We start from the raw sequence: 24,693 nt of genomic DNA on the forward strand, positions 1-24,693 counted from the left end.
CATTCAGCAAGATTGGTTGTCATTTCGAACAACTTAAAAGTAAATGCTACAGCCCACACTTCAGTGCAAAATACTAATTGTTGTCCAATATTTTGTTTATCATTATTGTGCTTCCATCTCTTGCCTTGGTATAGGCTCTGAAATTAAGTAGGATATGATGTCGCGCTCCTAATACGCACAGCAATAGGCTACTGTAGCTTACCCATACTGTCAAATTTGCTACCTACCGGTCTATTTACTTTAGAGCATGCTTGGCTATTGAATGAGCGATTGATAAATGGTAGCCTACAATTTGTTGTGTAGCGGTAATAATTTAAAGCAGTTATGTCAGAAATTGATATTTCTTTAAATATGATTATGATTTAAGCCTATATAATAAAAGTAAAATATACATATTAAACGACATGCTGCTATGCGATTTCCTTACCAACGGCAAATGCATCCATTTTATCATTAGGCCTAAGTTTATGTTTTTATTAACTTACCATTATTATCATTCCTGTGCATCAAACACCTGCCATTTCCCTCAAAGTAAAAATAAGCCTATTTGCTTGCAATACAGTTGATCAACCTACTAGAAGTTGTGTGCACGCATGGTTTGAGATTTGATGGAGATACACACTTTCTAGTCAAGTTAAAAGTGGATAAATACTAACCTTAGCAGGGAAAACTGGCGCACGCAATGTTTTAAAGTATTTTTTGTGCGCACGCACCTTGATAAATGAGGGCCAGGCCTCTGGTCCCTGATGTGGTGAGAGCAGAGGGAAATGTACTATTAAGTACAGAAAGCTGACGCCGGCCTGGCCAACCCGTGCAATGAAATCCTGGATTGTCAAATACAGGAAGACTGATGATTCCCTGTGACTGAGCACACACACACACTGAGCACACTTTACACTCAGACAAGCACTTTAAAATGTGGCCCCGGACTTTCAAATTCCAGCCCCAGCAAGCCTCCATCTCAATCCACGGCATTCTGCTGCTGAATGAAGTGAAAGTACTTACTTCTGTAATGGGGCCATTTTTCTAAATGTGAGTAATACAAAAAGGATGTGCAGCAGCCGCTATACAACTACATGATAAAAGTTTACATTCTTGCTCTAATTCAATGCTTCCTTTGTAAACAACCCCCTCTTTTATGGGAGTACATGTAGGCTACACACACACACACAGTAGCCGGACGTAATGGACAATTTCATAATTCGCTCCAGAGCTCGACAAACGCAGACAAAGGAGGGAAATGGCAAGAGATACGCCAATCATTGATCACTGAAAGATTTCAGACAAAGGGAGTCCAAACAAAATGAGGCTGCTGCTTTTCTTCCCTGTGGCATGTTCCGTGTCACGCCACAGCTCCAGTACAACCAAATCCTCACAATAAAGGAAATCACTGACAAGACTCTCTCACAAGAGGTCTGACCCCATTTTAACGCCATACAGGTGGCATTGTGCTGCTAAAACAGGAAGCAAAAGCCCTTTTCAAAAGGATGTAGGACCAAGCTAGGAGGTTAAAACAGTGCTCTTTATAGTCCTATGGTGGTTAGTAACCGTGGTGGTTAGTGAGGAAAATGCAGCCTTACCTTCTCACAAGCAAAACAAGACTAAAATAGCGTGGCAGATTGAGATTGCACATCACATAATGCATTTTTATGCCCAGCTCCTCATGGGAAGAGAAAGCGTATGACCTAAAACTATTTCTAATATGGAAATGACACTACTTGAACACATCCGATTGCTTGCCGCGACTCGATTCAGAATAAATTGAACACCGATTGCCGTAGTTTTCTGGGTGATTTCCCTGGCTGGATTCTCTGGTATTCATGTCATACTGCTGCTGCTTAGCCTAGCGGACTACATCAACACTGACGACCTATGAACTATGTTTACAGCCAGCCAAACTCCCTCCCACAGAAACACCATCATCAGCCCTGCACTGCACTGCACACACACTCCAGGAAATGCAGCCAGCTGAAGAGGACAAAAACATGGGACTAGAGGAGACAAACATAAGCTAAGGTGGTTTGAGAAGTACCCTTGTTTACTACCTCTTTAGCAGGGGTGTCAAACTCATCCCATGGCGGGCCGAGGGTTTTTCCTTTAAATTAAGACCTTTCAAAACTTTTTCACCTCTTCCAGCATTGGGGAACATCCCGCACCCCACACGTCTATTTCTATGGGCACAAACTGTTCACACTCACATTTACATTTTAGTCATTTAGCAGACGCTCTTATCCAGAGCGACTTACAGTTAGTGAGTGCATACATATTATTTTTATTTTTATTTTTTATTTTTTTCATCGAACCCACAACCCTGGCGTTGCAAACGCCATGCTCTACCAACTGAGCTACATCCCTGCTGGCCATTCCCTCCCCTACCCTCCCCTACCCTGGGCCAATTGTGCGCCGCCCCATGGGTCTCCCGGTCGCGGCCGGCTACGACAGAGCCTGGATTCGAACCAGGATCTCTAGTGGCACAGCTAGCACTGCGATGCAGTGCCTTATACCACTGTGCCACTCGGGAGTCTACTGCACTGTTGGAGCTTGGAACACAAGTATTTCACTACACCCACAATAACATCTGCTAAATATGTGTATGTGACCAATTCAATTTGATTTTAAATGTAGCAGTTTTAAAGCTAATTTCCTTGCAATTCTATACACGTGTATTCATGTGATATTTGAGTGACAAAAAAATTACAACAATATCTATGGGCTAAAAAACCTAAATAAAATAACGTTAGCTGACATGGGCTAGTTGATCTGGACATTTCTGACAAGTTATAAATAGCTCTCTAAGGTATGCAATGACTAACATGACAAGAGGAACTGATGATGCACTACCCAATTTCGAAACTGCATTCTACTATTAAAACTTTCAAGGGTAAGTTTAAAGCCAGACTAAGTTCCTTTAAAAAAATTAAACCCGCACCCCCCAGTTTGGGAACCACTGACCTAGACAACCAGGTGAGGGGAGTTCCTTACTAATTAGTGACCTTAATTAATCAATCAAGTACAAGGGTGGAGTGAAAACCAGCAGACACTCGGCCCTCCATGGAATGAGTTTGACACACGCTCTATAGGGTATTAAAACTAGTGCAGTGCATTTCACCCCAGTGCTGATTTCAGGCAGTATTTCAGGCAGTAGCCCAATTCAGCATGCAGTGCAGAGCTCAGTCTCTGACTGGTTACTGGCGTTTGGACAATGCAGGTGTCAGACAGAACACAACGCCTGTCTGGAATAGCAATTCAGCTGAGTGAATCTGCGGAGGGACTTGTTTAAAGTGGAGGTCGAACAAGAAGTGACAGTTGGATTTTACTGCTCTGACTGCGTGACAACCGTTGCTAATACTGCACGTTTTATATGGCTGTATTTCCTCCAGTCTGGCTCCTATGGCTGCTGTCCTCAAGCCTCTCTGACCATCGCCATCAGCAAAAAAAGAGAATCTGTCACTTTTTCTGAGTTGGAAACAAACAGCCATTGAATGACATGCACGAGATTACCCTGTGAAGGTCACAATTTACTCTAGCCTTTCAGCCCCCTTTCACAACAAAACACCAAGCCTTTTTTACGACAGAAAGAATGTCATCTGGCCATTTCCAAATCTCAAGGCATGGTGATACCGTTCACTATCAGCAACAATTGTCTCTAACAGGACCAGTGGGTTAGGCTGTATAAAGGCCTATATTCTGATTGGTTCTCTCTAACACAAGAACATACATTTTTTTGTCATTTAACTCTTATCCAGAGCGACTTACAGAAGTGAGTGCATAGATGTTCGTACTTTTTTGTACTGCTCCCCCATGGGAATTGAACCCACAATCCTGGCGTTGCAAGCACCATGCTCTACCAACTGAGCCACACGGGACACACACACGCCTTGAGAGGTGCTGCTGATGATAAACTAAGCAGGTTACGGCAAAGTGCCATAGCACCGACCACCACTCACCTCACTAGCTCTCTCTCGCTCTCTCCGCCCGGTCTGCCTCTGCTGCACCCTCACCCTCACCCAGCCCAGCACTCAGTGCTTGGTCAGCACTGATCTGAGGCTCAGGCTGAGCCCATGACTGCTCAATCAGGCCCACAGAAACACTACCGCCTTGTCGGCTCAGATAACCAACCGCTTCATCACTTGAGAAAACACGACAGCCATGATCCACTAAACTCTTTCATACCTCTCATTACATCCAGGGCTAAGATTACAAAGGGCAAAAAATAACTAAAACATTTTTAAAGTCGTCTTTCTTCTCATGCAAAACTTTCCACAGACAGCGCCTTATCTTCAAACAAGAGAAACAAAAACTTTGACCTTGAAAAACCAGAAGAATGTTGTTTTGGTCACGCTCAGTTTATGTTCTTGTTTAGAAATGATAGTGGATAGGATATAGCTCAATAGTGGAACAGTACTTCAGTCTCTCACCCCGGGAGTGATGACCAATGGACATGGCGTATTTGATATTTGGCACACCAAAATTAGCATACCACACTGTCCAGGATGTGGATTTGAGACCAGGAAAGTAAAAGGCTGGTGAAATTCAACTAAAGACACCATTTGACCCAACCACATCCAAGCGAATGTCACGTTTCAGTAACTAAGCAGGGCCTACAACAAATCACCTGCCATTTTTCTCAGAATTTCATGGTTGTCAGAAAACGAACTCACAGACACTGAACTCAAGACCAAGATCACAGCCAGCCAGTCTTTTGTGATTAATTAGAAAAGAAAATACTAAATTAATAATCAATATTATAATATATCCATCTCGTGTCTCAACCCCGCCAGCTTGATGTTCATGCCAAGTATCACACTTTCTCCCAGCTCATTCCCCTTCCTTCCCCGTCATCACTTGATCTCCACCTCAGCTTTACTGTCCTAGCTGGCATGATTATGTATGACCTAGGGCTGGGAGATATGGCCTAAAAATAATCTTGATTTTTTCAAACTTATGGGTGATTCACAACATACATACATACATACATACATACATACTGAACAAAAATATAAATGCAACATGTAAAGTGTTGGTCCCATGTTTCATGAGCTGAAATATTAACGTTAGGTGGTTGGTAGCTGCTGTACTTAATTACGGCTACTGATTGCAGTCTGCCAGTTTGGCTTTATACATAGCTTGAGCTTTGTCGAGTAAGGCTTAAACTATGTATTTAGATTGTAGTTAGGTAGTATAGGTAGGCATCGTGGGCTGTTGTGGGTAGTTGTTGTGTAGTTATTGTAGGTTACTTTTGTATTCGGCGGTGCCGGGTGTAGCACGAAGCTAGCTAGCTAACTCACCTCCTGGATTAGCTGGCGAGTAGCTATTAGCAACGGTAGCAACTAAAAACAATATCCTTTTAGCCAGCTACATTCGTTCGCAGCGACGCCGTTTTTCAAACAAAGTCAACACAGCAGCCATTGCTAGCTAGCCAACACTACCAGCTGGCTGTACTGTAGTAGCTAAATACAATATCTTTGTCCTAGCTACCCAACGTTTAATCATTGCTGCGTTATGAAAGGTAAGCTTGGCTTCTCATATGGTGTTGAGTAAAGCTTAAACCATGTATTTAGATTGTAGGTAGGTATTGTAGTTAGGTATTATAGGTAGCTTACTCAGGTAGTTATTGTAGGTTATTGTAGGTAATTATTGTAGGTAAGTATTGTATTCGGCGGACCCCGGCGAAGCACGAGGCTAGCTTACCCACTACTTGGACCAACAAAGCTAGCTAGCTAGCTAGCGGGTAGCTACTGGTAACTTTTAGCAACTGTGGTTAGTTGTTTCCAATGTTATTTCATGCTTAAGAGTACCTGTGATTGAGCCAGCTAGCTGCCACCATTCAGCTGTTTTTCTAACCTCATTATCCGAGGCATTAACGTTAGGTGGTTGGTAGCTGCTGTACTTAATTACAGCTACTGATAACAGTCTGCTGTAGTTTACAACAATTCTAATTTCTAAAGTGGAAGTTGGGAGAGTTTTATTCGGGTGGTTCAGTGAAACAATTATAGTTTCTGAGCCCATTTAAGCTTAATATCCTTGTAATCTATCGCCCTCCAGGTTCCCTTGGAGAGTTCATCAATGAGCTTGACAAGTTCCTTTCCTGAGGATGGCTCACCCTTCACAGTTTTGGGGGATTTCAACCTCCCTACGTCTACATTTGACTCATTTCTCTCTGCCTCCTTTCCACTCCTCTCCTCTTTTGACCTCACCCTCTCACCGTCCCCCCCTACTCACAAGGCAGGCAATACGCTTGACTTCATCTTTACTAGATGTTGCTCTTCTACTAATCTCACTGCAACTCCCTCCATGTCTCCGACCACTACTTTGTATCCTTTTCTCTCTCGCTCTCCTCCAACACTACTCACTCTGCCCCTACACAGATGGTAACGCGCCGCCGCAACCTTCGCTCTCTCTCTCCCACTACTCTCTCCTCTTCCATCCTATCATCTCTTCCCTCTGCTCAAACCTTCTCCCTCCAATCTCCTGATTCTGCCTCCTCAACCCTCCTCTCCTCCCTTTCTGCATCCTTTGACTCCCTGTGTCCCCTATCCTCCCGGCCGGCTCGGTCCTCCCCTCCAGCTCCGTGGCTTGATGACTCATTGCGAGCTCACAGAACAGAGCTCCGGGCAGCTGAGCGGAAATGGAAGAAAACTAAACTCCCTGCCGACCTGGCATCTTTTCACTCCCTCCTCTCTACATTTTCTTCATCTGTTTCTGCTGCTAAGGCCACTTTCTACCACTCTAAATTCCAAGCATCTGCCTCTAACCCTAGGAAGCTCTTTGCCACATTCTCCTCACTGCTGGCCATGTCCCTTCCGTCTTCAAGAGAGCGAGAGTTGCACCCTTCTCAAAAAACCAACACTCGATCCCACTGATGTCAACAACTACAGACCAGTATCCCTTCTTTCTTTTCTTTCCAAAACTATTGAGCGTGCCGTCTTTAGCCAACTCTCTTGCTATCTCTCTCAGAATGACCTTCTTGATCCAAACCAGTCAGGTTTCAGGACTGGTCATTCAACTGAGACTGCTCTTCTCTGTGTCACGGAGGCTCTCCGCACTGCTAAAGCTAACCCTCTCTCCTCTGCTCTTGTCCTTCTAGACCTGTCTGCTGCCTTTGATACTGTGAACCATCAGATCCTCCCTCTCCACCCTCTCCGAGCTGGGCATCTCCGGCGCGGCTCACTCCTGGATTGCGTCCTACCTGACCGGTCGCTCCTACCAAGTGGCGTGGCGAGAAGCTGTCTCCGCACCACGTGCTCTCACCACTGGTGTCCCCCAGGGCTCAGTTCTAGGCCCTCTCCTTTTCTCCCTATACACCAAGTCACTTGGCTCTGTCATATCCTCACATGGCCTCTCCTATCATTGCTACGCTGACGATACACAACTAATCTTCTCCTTTCCCCCTTCTGATAACCAGGTGGCGAATCGCATCTCTGCATGTCTGGCCGACATATCAGTATGGATGACGGATCACCACCTCAAGCTGAACCCTGGCAAGACGGAGCTGCTCTTCCTCCCGGGGAAGGACTGCCCGTTCCATGATCTCGCCATCACGGTTGACAACTCTGTTGTGTCCTCCTCCCAGAGTGCGAAGAGCCTTGGCATGACCCTGGACAACACCGTCGTTCTCCGCTAACATCAAGGCGGTGACCCGATCCTGCAGGTTCATGCTCTACAACATTCGGAGAGTATGACCCTGCCTTACACAGGAAGCGGCACAGGTCCTAATCCAGGCACTTGTCATCTCCCGTCTGGATTACTGCAACTCGCTGTTGGCTGGGCTCCCTGCCTGTGCCATTAAACCCCTACAACTCATCCAGAATGCCGCAGCCCGTCTGGTGTTCAACCTTCCCAAGTTCTCTCACGTCACCCCCCTCCTCCGCACACTCCACTGGCTTCCAGTTGAAGCTCGCATCCGTTACAAGACCATGGTGCTTGCCTATGGAGCAGTGAGGGGAACGGCACCTCCGTACCTTCAGGCTCTGATCAGTCCCTACACCCAAACGAGGGCATTGCGTTCATCCACCTCTGGCCTGCTGGCTCCCCTTCCTCTGCGGAAGCATAGTTCCCGCTCAGCCCAGTCAAAACTGTTCGCTGCTCTGGCACCCCAATGGTGGAACAAGCTCCCTCACGACGCCAGGACAGCGGAGTCACTCACCACCTTCCGGAGACATTTGAAACCCCACCTCTTTAAGGAATACCTGGGATAGGATGAAGTAATCCGTCTAGCCCCCCCCCCCAAAAAAATAAATAAATAATAATAATAAAATAAAAAAAATAAAAAATTGTTGTAAAGTGGTTAACCCACTGGCTATAGGGTGAATGCACCAATTTGTAAGTTGCTCTGGATAAGAGCGTCTGCTAAATGACTTAAATGTAAATGAAATAAAAGATCCCAGAAATTGTCCATATGCACAAAAAGCATATTTCTCTCCAATTTGTTCACAAATTTGTTAACATCCCTGTTAGTGAGCATTTCTCCTTTGCCAAGATAATCCATCCACCTGACAGGTGTGGCATATCAAGAAGCTGATAAAACAGCATGATCATTACACTGGTGGACCTTCTGCTTGGGACAATAAAAAGTATGCAGTTTTGTCACACAACAATGCCACAGATGTCTCAAATTGAAGGAGCGTGCAATTGGCATGGTGACTGCAGGAATGTCCACCAGAGCTGTTGCCAGAGAATTTAATGTTTATTTCTCTACCATAAGCAGCCTCCAACGTCGTTTTAGAGAATTTAGCAGTAAAACCAACCAGCCTCACAACCACAGACTACGTGTAACCACGCCAGCCCAGGACCTCCACATTCGCCTTCATCACCTGCGGGATCGTCTGAGACCAACCACCCGGAAAGCTGATGAAACTGAGAAGTATTTGTATGTAAGTAATAAAGCCCTTTTTTTGGCGCCGGAGAAGATGGCTGCCGTTTTACAGCCCTCTAACCAATTGTACTATTATGTGTGTTTTTCCGCGTTGTGTAATTTATTTTGTAAATAAATGTTTCTGCCATCGTCTCTTATAACCAAAAAGAGCTTCTGGATATCAGGACAGCGATTACTCACCTCCTATTGGACGAAGATTTTTTCTTCAACGAGGCGGCCGCAAAGGATATCCTATAGACACCCGACAAGGCCCAAATCCCCATCATTCACATGAGGAAGAGACTGAGATTTCGTGGACGTAGGTCGGGGTGCCTTGTAAGGATCCGACGGCGAGCGAGTAAACTGCCGCTCCCATCAATCCTATTAGCCAATCCTCAATCATTTGAGAATAAATTGGATGACCTAAGATTACGGTTATCCTACCAACTGGACATTAAAAACTGTAATATCTTATGTTTCACCGAGTCGTGGCTGAACGACGACATGGACAACATACAGCTAGGATAGGATAGAACGGCTGACTCCGGTAAGACAAGGGGTGGCGGTCTGTGTATATTTGTAAACAACAGCTGGTGCACAAAATCAAATACTAAGGAAGTCTCGAGGTTTTGCTCGCCTGAGGTAGAGTATCTTATGATAAGCTGTAGACCACACTATTTACCAAGAGAGTTTTCATCTATATTTTTCATAGCTGTCTATTTACCACTACAAACCAATGCTGGCATTAAGATTGCACTGAATGAGCTGTATAAGGCCATAAGTAAACAGGAAAACGCTCATCCAGAGGCAGCGCTCCTAGTGGCCTGGGACTTTAATGCAGGGAAACTTAAATCCATTCTACCTAATTTCTACCAGCATGTTAAATGTGCAACCAGAGGAAAATAAAAACTCTAGACCACCTTTACTCCACACACAGAGACGCATACAAAGCTCTTCCTCGCCCTCCATTTGGCAAATCTGACCATAACTCTATCCTCCTGATTCCTGCTTATAAGCAAAAACTAAAGCAGGAAGCACCAGTGACTCGGTTAATAAAAAAAGTGGTCAGATGACGCAGATGCTAAGCTACAGGACTGTTTTGCTGGCACAGACTGGAACATGTTCCGGGATTCTTCAGATAGCATTGAGGAGTACACCACATCAGTCACTGGCTTCATCAATAAGTGAATCGATCATGTTGTCCCCACAGTGACCGTACGTACGTACGTACCAACCAGAAGCCATGGATTACAGGAAACATCCGCACTGAGCTAAAGGGTAGAGCTGCCGCTTTCAAGGAGCGGGACTCTAACCCGGACGCTTATAAGAAATCCCGCTATGCCCTCAGACGAACCATCAAACAGGCAAAGAGTCAATACAGGACTAAGATTGAATCGTACTACACCGGCTCTGACGCTCGTCGGATGTGGCAGGGCTTGAAAACTATTACAGACTACAAAAGGGAAGCACAGCCGCGAGCTGCCCAGTGACACAAGACTTCCAGACGAGCTAAACCACTTCTATGCTCACTTTGAGGCAAGCAACACTGAAGCATGCATGAGAGCACCAGCTGTTCTGGATGACTATGTGATCACGCTCTCCGTAGCCGATGTGAGTAAGACTTTTAAGCAGGTAAACATTCACAAGGCCGCAGGGCCAGACGGATTACCAGGACGTGTACTCCGAGCATGTGATGACCAACTGGCAAGTGTCTTCACTGACATTTTCATGTCCCTGACTGAGTCTGTAATACCAACATGTTTCAAACAGACCACCATAGTCCCCGTGCCCAAGGACACTAAGATAACCTGCCTAAATGACTACCGACCCGTAGCACTGACGTCTGTAGCCATGAAGTGCTTTGAAAGGCTGGTCATGGCTCACATCAACACCATTATCCCAGAAACCCTAGACCCACTCCAATTTGCATACCGCCCCAACAGATCCACAGATGATGCAATCTCTATTGCACTCCACACCGCCCTTTCCCACCTGGACAAGAGGAACACCTACATGAAAATGCTATTCATTGACTACAGCTCAGCATTCAACACCATAGTGCCCTCATCACTAAGCTAAGGATCCTGGGACTAAACACCTCCCTCTGCAACTGGATCCTGGACTTCCTGACGGGCCGCCCCCAGGTGGTAAGGGTAGGTAACAACACATCTGCCACACTGATCCTCAACACGGGGGCCCCTCAGGGGTGCGTGCTCAGTCCCCTTTGTACTCTCTGTTCACCCATGACTGCATGGCCAGGCACGACTCCAACACCATCATTAAGTTTGCCGACGACACAACAGTGGTAGGCATGATCACCGACAACGATGAGACGGCCTATAGGGAGGAGGTCAGAGACCTGGCCGTGTGGTGCCAGGATAACAACCTCTCCCTCAACGTGATCAAGAAAAAGGAGATGATTGTGGACTACAGGAAAAAAAAAGAGGACTGAGCACGCCCCCATTCTCATCGACGGGGCTGTAGTGGAACAGGTTGAGAGCTTCAAGTTCCTTGGTGTACACATAACCAAAAACTATCATGGTCCAAACACACCAAGACAGTTGTGAAGAGGGCACGACAAAGCCTATTCCCCCTCAGGAGACTGAAAAGATTTGGCATGGGTCCTCAGATCCTCAATAAATTCTACAGCTGCACCATCGAGAGCATCCTGACTGGTTGCATCACCACCTGGTATGGCAACTGCTTGGCATCCGACCGCAAGGCACTACAGAGGGTAGTGCGTACGGCCCAGTACATCACTGGGGCCAAGCTTCCTGCCATCCAGGACCTCTATACCAGGCGGTGTCAGAGGAAGGCCCTCAAAATTGTCAGACTCCAGCCACCCTAGTCATAGACAGTTCTCTCTGCTACCGCACGGCAAGCGGTACCGGAGTGCCAAGTCTAGGTCCAAAACACTTCTCAACAGCTTCTACCAGCCATAAGACTCCTGAACAGCTAATCATGGCTACTCTGACTATTTGCACTGCCCCCCCCCCCCCCCCATATTTTTACGCTGCGCTACTCTGTTAATTATTTATGCATAGTCACTTTAACTCTACCCACATGTACATATTACTTCAACTAGCCGGTGCCCCCGCACATTGACTCTGCACCGGTACCCCCATGTATATATAGCCTCCCTACTGTTATTTTATTTTACTTCCGCTCTTTTTTTCCCCTCAACGCTTTTGTTGTTTTATTCTACTTTTTTATTAAAAATAAATGCACTGTTGGTTAAGGGCTGTAAGTAAGCATTTACATTTCACTGTAATGTCTGCACCTGTTGTATTCGGCACATGTTGCCAATAAAATTTGATATGATTTGATTTTGTGGGGGAAACCTAATTCTGATTGGCTGGGCCTGGCTCCCCAGTGGGTGGGCCTATGCCCTCCCAAGCCCACCCATGGCTGCGCCCCTGCCCAGTCATGTGAAATCCATAGATTAGGGCCTAATTTATTTATTTCAAATTGACTTATTTCCTTATATGAACTCATTAAAATCGTTGAAATTTTTGTCCATTAAAATAACATCAAATTGATCAGAAATACAGTGTAGACATTGTTAATGTTGTAAATGGCTATTGTAGCTGGAAACTGCTGATTTTTAATGGAATATCTACATAGGCGTACAGACCCCTCACAGGTCCTCAACTGGCAGCTTCATTAAATAGTACCCGCAAATCACCAGTCTCAACGTCAACAGTGAAGAGGCGACTCCGGGATGCTGACCTAGGCAGAGTTGCAAAGAAAAAATCCAGTGTCCGTGTTCTTTTGCCCATCTTAATCTTTTATTTTTATTGGCCAGTCTGAGATATGGCTTTTTCTTTGCTACTCTGCCTAGAAGGTCAGCATCCCGGAGTCACCTCTTCACTGTTGACGTTGAGACTGGTGTTTTGCGGGTACTATTTAATGAAGCTGCCAGTTGAGGACCTGTGAGGCGTCTGTTTCTCAAACTAGACACGCTAATGTATTTGTACTCTTGCTCAGTTGTGCACCGGGGCCTCCCACTCCTCTTTCTATTCTGGTTAGAGCCAGTTTGCGCTGTTCTGTGAAGGGAGTAGTACACAGCGTTGTACGAGATCTGCAGTTTCTTGGCAATTTCTCGCATGAACTAGCCTTCATTTCTCAGAACAAGAATAGACTGACGAGTTTAAGAAAGTTATTTGTTTTTGGCCATTTTGATCCTGTAATCGAACCCACAATTGCTGATGCGCCAGATACTCAACTAGTCTCAAGAAGGCCAATTTTATTGCTTCTTTAAAATCAGCACAACAGTTTTCAGCTGTGCTAACATAATTGCAAAAGGGTTTACTAATGATCAATTAGCCTTTTAAAATGATCAACTTAAAGCAAACACAACATGCCATTGGAACACAGGACTGATGGTTGCTGATAATGGGCCTCTGTACGCCTATGTAGATATTCCATTAAAAGTCAGCCGTTTCCAGCTACAATAGCCATTTACAACATTAACAATGTATACACTGTATTTGTGATCAATTTGATGTTATTTTAATGGACAAAACAATTGCTTTACTTTCAAAAACAAGGACATTTCTAAGTGACTCCAAACTTTTGAACGGTAGTGTATGTTTTTTTATTTTATTCTCTAAATAAGCTTTGTTGTACAATTAAAGGTAAAATACACCGCATTTCAAACAGTCGTCAATAATCGAATGAATTCAGAGCTTGTGTAATGATACATAGGCTAAATATGAGCTTTCCACAATCATAAGACCCACTAATAATTAAATTAATTCATTGCTTTTTTTGCAATAATCACTGATCTGGCTTTCAAGTCAGTCTATCAAAATGCCCTTTTTGTTACAAATTTAACCAGAACCATGCATAATGCAACAAAGATGACCAACTTCTTGTAGCAGGCATGGAAATTAACACAGCTAGGTCTCAAACAATTTCACGTGCTAGTGAGTAGCCAGCAAATTGTTATATTGGATCTATTTGCTAGCTAACAAGGTAGAAAAGTTGAATTGTTATGAAACCATTGGCTAAATATTACTTTTTCCTTGTTATATGTACATATCTACCTCAATTACTTCGTACCCCCGCACATCGACTTGGTACTGGTACCCCTTGTATATACCCAAGTTATCATTACTCATTGTGTATCTATTTCTACTTTTATTATTACGTGTTTTACTTTTCTATTATTTCTCTGTTTTCTTTCTCTCTGCATTGTTGGGAAGGACCCGTAAGTAAGCATTTCACTGTTGGTCCACTCCTATTGTTTACAAAGCATGTGACAAATAAAATTGTATTTGAACACACCCTTCTGTCTCAAACTGTTTGAACAGCATGCTAGCCTGTCCACTTTGTTCAATGTTGAAATCAAGTGGCCTACCTTATTTCTCATAATGAGAACGAGTTGCCTATTCCTTATATAATCGTTTTTATGCTCAATGCATATTTATAAAACACAGACTAGACAGTTCGTATAACAGTCTGTGGCTAAAATGCTGCTAGCGGTACATGGTACCGCAATGCCGCGCACGACAAACTGCGCATTCATTTTACAGAACCAATTAAATTGATACTCTCATTTTAGTAGGGTCTGCTCTTTGCGCAATTTGAGGAGTTGAGACATAAAAAAGGTGTAGTTATAAAAGGTTAACTTCTCCTCTATTACAGTAAAATAATGTCTCAATGTGTTTCAGTGTCCATATATGCGATTCTGTTGGACCAAACCTCAAATGCAAATAGCGAGTTGAAACCGCTTGTTGTCAGAGAGGAAGAAGTGATCTTTCATCTTTGTTGTTCTGAGTGGCAGGGACTGGGAGGAGCTTGGTGTGTAAATAGAAAGGTGCACAGTCACTGCAGAAGGAGCGAAGGAGACGTGAGAACAAGCGGACAAACACTCAAAAAATACAAATAAAAACTTGATTAGAGCGATACAGGCATTTGGAATATTGTTCTAAAACATATTCGAATTAATCAAATTAATTATACGAACCAGATCACAGTAAAAAACATTTCTGGGTTGCAATAAATTGCCAGATTTGTTCTTACTTTGTACAGATGCTGGAAAACCTGTGTTGCAGAAATGCAGACCTGCTAATGGCATCTTTCAGGATTACTCAGAATGATGTGACTGGCCTGGCAGCCTCTTGTTAGGAGGAGGGCCTGTTGTGGGTGAGGAGAGCGAGAGGCGGGTCAGTGATCCGATTCGGGCAGCCTTATCTCGTGACATAAAACAGATAGCCGTATCAGACTGGCCTCATCCACTAACTGTTCCTGTCAGATAGAGGAAGGGGCACAAACAACCTTCATGTCCCCAGTGCCTCTACTGGGAAACCTACCCAGGCCAGATCAGCCACTCTGATCAAGTCGCGTCGCCCTGCGCCAGTTTAGTAAGGACCGTCCCGCCTGTTACTGCGTTGGTGTTGTTGTTGAACAAATAGGTAGGAGGCAATGAAGTGTAGTGTGGCTGTGTGGGTCTAGATTCCTAAGTGATTGCCCTGAAGCTGAAGACAAAACAACTTCATAGTACAAAGTTGTGGTGATGTTATGTAACTGGAGGCCATTGGGTCTGGTGTGGGGTGGAGTGGGGCTGATTCTGCAGGCTTTACCAGCTAGGTGAGGAGGGCTTTTTGACCTAATTTCACCTGCTGGCTAACATGCAAATCCCCATGAAAAACAGAACACTCTACGAAGATATAGCCTGGTCCCAGATCTGTTTGTGTGGTCTTGCCAACTCCTATGGTCAGATCTGGGACCAGACTAACTACGATATTGAAACTGTAAGAGTTCTAATCAGGCTCATTCCCTCTGCTGTCCTAATGGGACAACAACAACATGACACCGTCCATGTGAATTACCAAACTAAACACCACGTAACAGCAGACGCACAACCTTGGCCCTGTAAACCAATCACAACAGCCCTGCAAGCTAATCACCTGCTCTGAAAACCATGTCATATCACCACGGGCACCAGCGTTCTGACTGGGATTTAAAGGAGCTGATTGGGATGTTTCACTTATAAAACCAACCATATTATTTCTTCAGCCCCAACCAGACCGCTGTTGTTGATTGGGATGTTTCATAAAACCACATTCTTCCTTTACCCCCTACCGAACCCCTGTTCTTGTTCCTAAGCCCTTCCATGTAATATAATAATAATATGCCATTTAGCAGACGCTTTTATCCAAAGCGACTTACAGTCATGCGTGCATACATTTTTGTGTATGGGTGGTCCCGGGGATCGAACCCACTACCTTGGCGTTACAAGCGCCGTGCTCTACCAGCTGAGCTACAGAGGCCCCTGTTAAGGTCTAGCTACATCAACACCACCAGCTGACAAGGGATGGAGGGATCGAGGAGAGTGGATAGGCAGTCTCACTCCACAGGGATGTTTCACAGCTATACTGGAGAACATTCAAAATGTCAATCAAATCAAAAAAATAAAAAATTGGCCACATGCGCCGAATATGTGACTCACTGCCCAGTAACAGACAACCAAACACCTACCCCAACCTTTCATAAAGTATGGGTCTCGACGGGACATGTTAATGGTGGGTCACGACATGTATAAAAAATAAAATAAAATAAAAACACTTGGGATGGGTAAGTTGAGACCCCGAACTCAGTCGGGGTCTCAACTTACTGTTAAGAGTTAGAATATCCAAATACAATTTCGACATTTGTTTGTGCCTCTGCAGTTTCTCTCTTATGTTATGTTATGTTATGTCAGTCACTCAAGAATTAGCCATGTCAGCTAAAAATACTTAGCTGGCTAGACTAATTTACCAGTCATCTAAACTTGAACTAATCATGGCGAATACCGACCGGGCATGCAGGGCACGTGCCCAGGGGCCCTGACTTCCAGGGGGCCCCCATTGATTTTGTTAGTCAATCTTACTCAGATATCATTAACATGGCATAGGTCATGGCAAAATGTGTAGAATTGCAGAAAATTAGCTGCAAAACTGAATATTTTTCTCTCTCTGCCCCATGGCAAAATAAGTAGAATTGCATAATTTATTGTATAAAATTGCACCATTTTGTCTCTGCCCCATCGCAGAAAACTTGCTTTAAAATAGCTATATTTTCTCTACATCCCATGGCAAAATGGGTAGAATTGCAGGAAATTAAAGGGATACTTCGGGATTTTGGCAATGAAGGACGTTAGAGGTAGTTGCGCTAACGCTAGTTAGCATTGGCTCCCAGAACTACAGTGCATTCAGAGCCCTTGACTTTTTCCACATTTTGTTACATCACAGCCTTATTCTAAAATTGATTAAATTAAATGTCTTCATCAATCTACACACAATAACCCATAATGACAAAGCGAACACAGGTTTAGACATTTTTGAGAATGTATTAAAAATAACAGAAATTTCTTATTTACAAAAGTATTCAGACCCTTTGCTATGAGACTCGAAATTGAGCTCCGGTGCATCCTGTTTCCATTGATCATCCTTGAGCTGTTTCTAGAACTTGACTGGAGTCAACCTGTGGTAAATTCAATTGATTGGACATAATTTGGAAAGGCACACACACCTGTCTTTATAAGGTATCACAGTTGACAGTGCATGTCAGAGCAAAAACCAAGCCATGAGGTCGAAGGAATTGTCTGTAGAGCTCAGACACAGGATTGTGTCGAGGCACAGATCTGGGGAAGGGTACCAAAAAATTTCTGCAGCATTGAAGGTCCCCAAGAACACAGTGGCCTCAATCATTCTTAAATGGAAGAAGTTTGGAACCACCAAGACTCTTCCTAGAGCTGGCTGCCCGTCAAACTGAGCAATCGCGGGAGAAGGGCCTTGGGCAGGGAGGTGACCAAGAACCCGATTGTCACTCTGACAAAGCTCCAGAGTACCTCTGTGGAGCTGGGAGAACCTTCCAGAAGGACAACCATCTCTGCAGCACTCCACTAATCAGGCCTTTATGGTAGAGTGGCCAGACAGAAGCCGCTCCTCAGTAAAAGACACGACAGCCCTTTTGGAGTTTGCCAAAAGGCACCTAAAGGACTCTGACCATGAGAAAAAAGATTATCTGGTCTGATGAAACCAAGATGTAACTCTTTGGCCTGAATGCCAAGCATCACGTCTGGAGGAAACCTGGCACCATCCCTACGGTGAAGCATGGTGGTGGCAGCATCATGCTGTGGGGATGTTTTTCAACGGCAGGGACTGGGAGACTAGTCAGGATCGAGGGAAAGATGAACGGAGCAAAGTAGAGAGAGATCCTTGATGAAAACCTGCTCCAGAGCACTCAGGACCTCAGACTGGGGCGAAGGTTCTCCTTCCAACAGGACAACAACCCTATGCACACAGCGAAGACAACGCAGGAGTGGCTTCGGGACAAGTCTCTGAATGTCCTTGAGTGCCCCAGCCAGTGCCTGGACTTGAACCTGATCGAACATGTCTGGAGAAACCTGAAAATAGCTGTGCAGCGACTCTCCCCATCCAACCTGACAGCGCTTGAGAGGATCTGCAGAGAAGAATGGGAGACACTCCCCAAATACAGGTGTGCCAAGCTTGTAGCATCATACCCAAGAAGACTCAAGGCTGTAATCGCTGCCAAAGGTGCTTAAACAAAGTACTGAGTAAAGGGTCTGAATACTTATGTAAATGTTATATTTCCATTGCTTTGTCATTATGGGGTATTGTGTGTAGATTAATGAAGGGGAAAAAAAACTATAATCCATTTTAGAATAAGGCTGTAGTGTAACAAAATGTGGAAAAGGTCAAGGGGTCTGAATACTTTCCGAATGCACTGTAACTAACTTCCTTCATACTGGACACAGAGACATACAAATGGTATCCACGAGTTCATCTGACTGTGGGGAAGTAGATAAATGTCCTTGCTAAAATCCCGAAGTATCCCTTTAACTTCAATTTCTCTTTCTGCCGTCAAGACGGTGGGCCACTAAAATGCTTTGTCTGCGAGGTGGGCCACCAAAAGGGGGCATGTTTTCATGTGCTTGGGTCCCAGGAAAACACTGAATTTCAAAATGTGGGTCCAGGCTGAAAAAGTTATAGAATCCCTGACCTATCCCTTTTCAGAACCCAGTCTGGTATGGATGAGGGGAAACGGTGTGGCTTGACAGCTAGTCGCTCTCCAAAATTGTGGGGACTCAAGTGTGGTGAACGTGGGGTAGAGTGGTTTGACAGCTGTGCTGGAGACCTGAGCTCTGCAGAGGTGGGGCAATAATGACACTAGCTAGTAGCCACCTCAGAGATCAGATTCTTAGTACCTTCCTGTCCAGGAAAAGAGGGTTGCCTGTAGCCTCGCTGTGCAAATGGATATTCCAAAAATGTTAGTCATGTAAGACAAGCAAAGCCACCTGAGGCTATCTGCTATGCAAACAGAAAATACAGTGGGGAAAAAAAGTATTTTGTCAGCCACCAATTGTGCAAGTTCTCCCACTTAAAAAGATGAGAGGCCTGTAATTTTCATCATAGGTACACGTCAACTATGACAGACAAATTGAGGGGAAAAAAATCAAGAAAATCACATTGTAGGATTTTTAATGAATTTATTTGCAAATTATGGTGGAAAATAAGTATTTGGTCACCTACAAACAAGCAAGATTTCTGGCTCTCACAGACCTGTAACTTCTTCAAGAGGCTCCTCTGTCCTCCACTCGTTACCTGTATTAATGGCACCTGTTTGAACTTGTTATCAGTATAAAAGACACCTGTCCACAACCTCAAACAGTCACACTCCAAACTCCACTATGGCCAAGACCAAAGAGCTGTCAAAGGACACCAGAAACAAAATTGTAGACCTGCACCAGGCTGGGAAGACTGAATCTGGAATAGGTAAGCAGCTTGGTTTGAAGAAATCAACTGTGGGAGCAATTATTAGGAAATGGAAGACATACAAGACCACTGATAATCTCCCTCGATCTGGGGCTCCACGCAAGATCTCACCCCGTGGGGTCAAAATGATCACAAGAACGGTGAGCAAAAATCCCAGAACCACACGGGGGGACCTAGTGAATGACCTGCAGAGAGCTGGGACCAAAGTAACAAAGCCTACCATCAGTAACACACTACGCCGCCAGGGACTCAAATCCTGCAGTGCCAGACGTGTCCCCCTGCTTAAGCCAGTACATGTCCAGGCCCGTCTGAAGTTTGCTAGAGTGCATTTGGATGATCCAGAAGAGGATTGGGAGAATGCCATATGGTCAGATGAAACCAAAATAGAACTTTTTTGGTAAAAACTCAACTTGTCGTGTTTGGAGGACAAAGAATGCTGAGTTGCATCCAAAGAACACCATACCTACTGTGAAGCATGGGGGTGGAAACATCATGCTTTGGGGCTGTTTTTCTGCAAAGGGACCAGGACGACTGATCCGTGTAAAGGAAAGAATGAATGGGGCCATGTATCGTGAGATTTTGAGTGAAAACCTCCTTCCATCAGCAAGGGCATTGAAGATGAAACGTGGCTGGGTCTTTCAGCATGACAAGGATCCCAAACACACCGCCCGGGCAACGAAGGAGTGGCTTCGTAAGAAGCATTTCAAGGTCCTGGAGTGGCCTAGCCAGTCTCCAGATCTCAACCCCATAGAAAATCTTTGGAGGGAGTTGAAAGTCCGTGTTGCCCAGCGACAGCCCCAAAACATCACTGCTCTAGAGGAGATCTGCATGGAGGAATGGGCCAAAATACCAGCAACATTGTGTGAAAATGTTTGACCTGTGTCATTGCCAACAAAGGGTATATAACAAAGTATTGAGAAACTTTTGTTATTGACCAAATACTTATTTTCCACCATCATTTGCAAATAAATTCATTAAATCCTACAATGTGATTTTCTGGATTTTTTTTCTCATTTTGTCTGTCATAGTTGACGTGTACCTATGATGAAAATTACAGGCCTCTCTCATCTTTTTAAGTGGGAGAACTTGCACAATTGGTGGCTGACTAAATACTTTTTTCCCCCACTGTATCTTATGAGCACAAAACCCAAAACAGACACCTGCAAGTGATTTAACGTCCTTTCCTAGAATTTTGAAAGGATAAAATGTGATTGTGTTGGGGTAGCGTACATTGTTTTGGAGAAAATGTCAATTTACCTCTAAAACGCAACATCAAATGACTGGTTTTGAATAAAACAAAATGATAAGCAGCCAAGTGGCTCATTCCGCACAGAAAATTCTCACATCATAAAAATATGCTGGGTTTTGCTACAGTATTTCACAGTAAACAGGCGGGTGCTGAATGCTAATTGCCACTAATCAATGCATCTTAATCAGCTGAAACATCAGAAAAGTGACTCAAGTTCTCTGTTCTTTCTTTGTACATTGTGATCTGTTATTCATAGCCTAGAACTCAGAGGTCTCAGAAAAATTTAACATGGCTTTGATGTAATCCAGTGTTCCATTGCCACTGTTTAAAATGAGTATGTATGGAGATTCTATAGGCCTAGCCTACATTTTGACCTCAGTACAGAATCTTTTGAAGCATGTCCACTGATGTGGTGTACCTGATTCACACTCTCTGTGGAGGCAATCATGATCTTCACTTACAATGACATATTATGAAATACATTAGCAACAGCTGAATATTAGGTCAGATCATGATAGATCTAGAGCAGGGATGGACAACTGGCGGCCCGCAGGCCGCATGGCCCCCTTTTTGAAGGCCCTCGGATTAATCCCCCCCCCGGGTCTCAATTTACTGTTGAGAGAGTATGACATGGAAGAATACATACACAAGGAGCAATTTCGAAATTTGGTTGTGCATCGTAGTTTCTCTAGTTATGTCAGTCACTGATAGTCAATTAGCCCATGTCAGCAAAAAAAATGTAGAAGCAGATAAATGAGCAACTGCGGCCCCTCATGATCAGATTTTTTTGTGGCCCCAACCCCCATCAAAGTTGCCCATTCCTGATCTAGAGCTAAGTATTATGGTGAATGAATCCCATTGAACGCTTGGTGAAGTTTCTCATTTGCAATTAGCCTCATTGTCAAATATCTCACCAATTGCTTTCAAGTTTCCCAAAAATGTATTTGGCACTAAAACCATGTAGAGTTTAAATGGGAATATGTCAGTCATTCATAAAGAAAGGTTTAGGCTACATGGTTTGACATTTTTGCCAAGCATTTCTACCCTATGATTTAAACCACTCTACACACTTTAATATCCGCTACATTGCTCCACCAGGCTGAAGTGGATTAATGAAAAAACGTTAATGACAAACATGCTTTCCTCTTTATTTGCCCTCAGCTAGAGTCATGTTGCACTGGCAGGTCAATTAAACATGAACATTAGAAAACACACTTATAAAGCCTGTATGGTGGCTTCTTGCAGTGGCTAATTAGCACATGCATAGGTTGCCATGCATTGTGGTGCTTTGCACTTGAAAACCGTGCCTTCTCTAAATGAGAACCCATTTATCTAGCTACCCTCTCTTCATAATGAATGCATTGTTACAAAGCAATGCTATTTGAAACAGCAGAGCCTATAAAGAAAATGCTTAATAATGTGATAAATAATGTATACGAGTGGGCATAATAATAATTTCATTTTCTCATCAAGATGTCTTAATACATTACAGCAAATCTAGACAATATTTACATTCTATGCATGTCCTAGTCCAACTATTGAGCCGTCATCATTCCAAACTTGAAATGAGAACCAATAGAGTAGTACTGCATCACTAATGTCATAGTCTTGAGCATCAAGACAAAACTGTCTGGGATTCATTGAAGAATGTTAAATGGCTCTTCATTATGATGGAAACGTAGCACCCTGACGACAAAATTATCCCTTAAAATACTCGATAATTGCACTGAGTCAAGGAGCCTGCGTTTCTCGGGAAACAAGGGTATGAAATTGAATTATCCACCCTTTGGAAAATGTAGGGCAACTGCGCAACGATGTAAAACGGCACTCTTGGGCGAACTAATGTCAAGCTCTCATTTTTGACAGAGTAAGCAGAAGATATCAGAGAGCAGAACGATTAGATCTTCTCTGTCGTAAATTAAATAACCACTCTGGCAGTCGGCAAAGGAAATTGCACTTTTAAGAAGTGTCAGACTCCACGAGTAAGGACAGGACACTGCTACATTATACAACTCCTTGGAGGACACTGACATTTTAATTTGTGATCAGCAACTGTACATTAGTGACTAAAATCCCAACCCATATGTCATCATATCATCACCACTGATATCAAATCAAAGATGTATTACACTATTATAAACTGCAGTGGTTCTGCAACAATGCATAAAAGACAACCGTCAAGTCAGGTGCTTCTCCAGTCTCTCGCTCAGCCTCCACCCCCACAGAGACAGACCCAACATAAAAGGGTTACTCATTTCTCTTGGATGGCTACTGCATGATTCAAAGTCTGATCAAAGGAGCACAGCAATGGGGCACCACACTGCTTACTATAAGTACAACAAATTCGATCTGGACCACCCACCAGCGGCAGGTGTAGAAAGCTGGCAATCAATTCAATATCCATCTCCCCACAATAGAACAACACAGCCGCTCATATTTGGAGGAGGTGACAGGCTTGTAAATTACATAGTTTACTCGTTAATCAGCGAAATGAAAATCAACCTGCGTCTAATTGAAAGCAATTAGCTAGTGGCACAATAAAGAAAATACATTCCTGATATTCTAACTAACCAATTGATTACGGTTGTTAGATGGCACCTATACCACAAAATGGTTAGGTAACGTAAGAGAATGCATAATTCATTAGGTTAATTAGTATAATGTAAAGGTTACAGTTTAGCCTCATTTTATAGCCATCTTACAGTTCATTCAATCATGATTGACATAGCATCAACATTAGTTAGCTGACAATGTTGGCTAGTTGACACAATCAATAGTGAAAACTGAAGTCTCTCGTTATGCCAAAACTAACCTTGAATTCAGAGTTATTTGAACAACGGAGAAGCTTTTAATCTAATTTATAGCTAATGCAATATCAATAGCCAGCGGTTAGCATGCTAACTCGTAGCTAGCTACATGGATAGCTAGCTAGCTAACGTTAACTAATGAAACACAGCTAGCCGATTGCTAGCGAACGTTAGTATGACTCCTTTGTTGCCGTCTCGGCTTTGCACACATTTATGACAAGTAATTACCTTCCAATGATGAATGAAATCACATATTAGATAGAAATACTTACTCTCCATGTACCTCTTCGAAAGGCATTGCTTAAAAAATCATCATGGTTTAAAAATACAAAGACAGATTTTTTTTGCTGTTGTACTGCTGCTGTCTGCGGCAGCAACTTGCATGCGCAAGCTTTTTCAGCACCCCAGCCAAGTCAATATGGTGTAATTGCAGACCACAATTCGGGGCGTTTCTTGATATGGGTGTTCGCTGATATCAGGAAACGCCCATTGATACCTGCCATTGGTCAGTTCCGGTGTTATGAGACTGATGGTTTCTCGACAGATAATTTGTTTACATAGCTAGCATGTTAGGATAACTAACGTGGCAGGTTAGGATAATTAACATAACAGGTTAGGTGAATTAGGGTTGCAGGTTAGGAAACTGAGGTTAAGGTTAGGAAAAGGGTCATGGTTAGGCCAAAGATTATGGATATACTGACAAGATACATGTCTCTCCGCCCTAACAATGGGAGTCGTTATCCACAAAGCAGTCTAACTCCCACCTATCTTTTCTTTGGATTGGTGCATACATCTCATTATTGTAATCCTTTAACCGCCTGTATTCAATGGAGAGAGATGCTATGCTACTAGCCTCATACCATGAATATGCATAGCCATCTTGAGACAACATTTTACATTTACATTTTAGTCATTTAGCAGACGCTCTTATCCAGAGCGACTTACAGTTAGTGCATACATTATTATTATTATTATTTTATTTTTTTTCATACCCCCCGT

General features: G+C 43.7%; 1 protein-coding gene across 3 annotated transcripts in view; it reads right to left on the reverse strand.

Annotated features, from left to right (window-relative positions):
- Positions 1 to 24,693, reverse strand: part of LOC121573536 (protein FAM222B-like) — a 100,134-nt gene that overhangs the window by 68,315 nt on the left and 7,126 nt on the right. For 2 of the 3 annotated variants that reach the window (XM_045222634.1, XM_045222635.1), the window contains exon 1: positions 23,967 to 24,086. The exons of the other annotated variant lie outside the window; for it this stretch is intronic. The gene's annotated coding sequence lies outside the window, so the exon portion shown is untranslated. Of the gene's footprint in view, positions 1 to 23,966; positions 24,087 to 24,693 lie in introns of those variants that run through there. 3 annotated transcript variants of the gene reach the window in all.

This window comes from Coregonus clupeaformis, chromosome 9 (genome assembly GCF_020615455.1).
Source record: "Coregonus clupeaformis isolate EN_2021a chromosome 9, ASM2061545v1, whole genome shotgun sequence".
Classification (NCBI taxonomy): domain Eukaryota; kingdom Metazoa; phylum Chordata; class Actinopteri; order Salmoniformes; family Salmonidae; genus Coregonus; species Coregonus clupeaformis.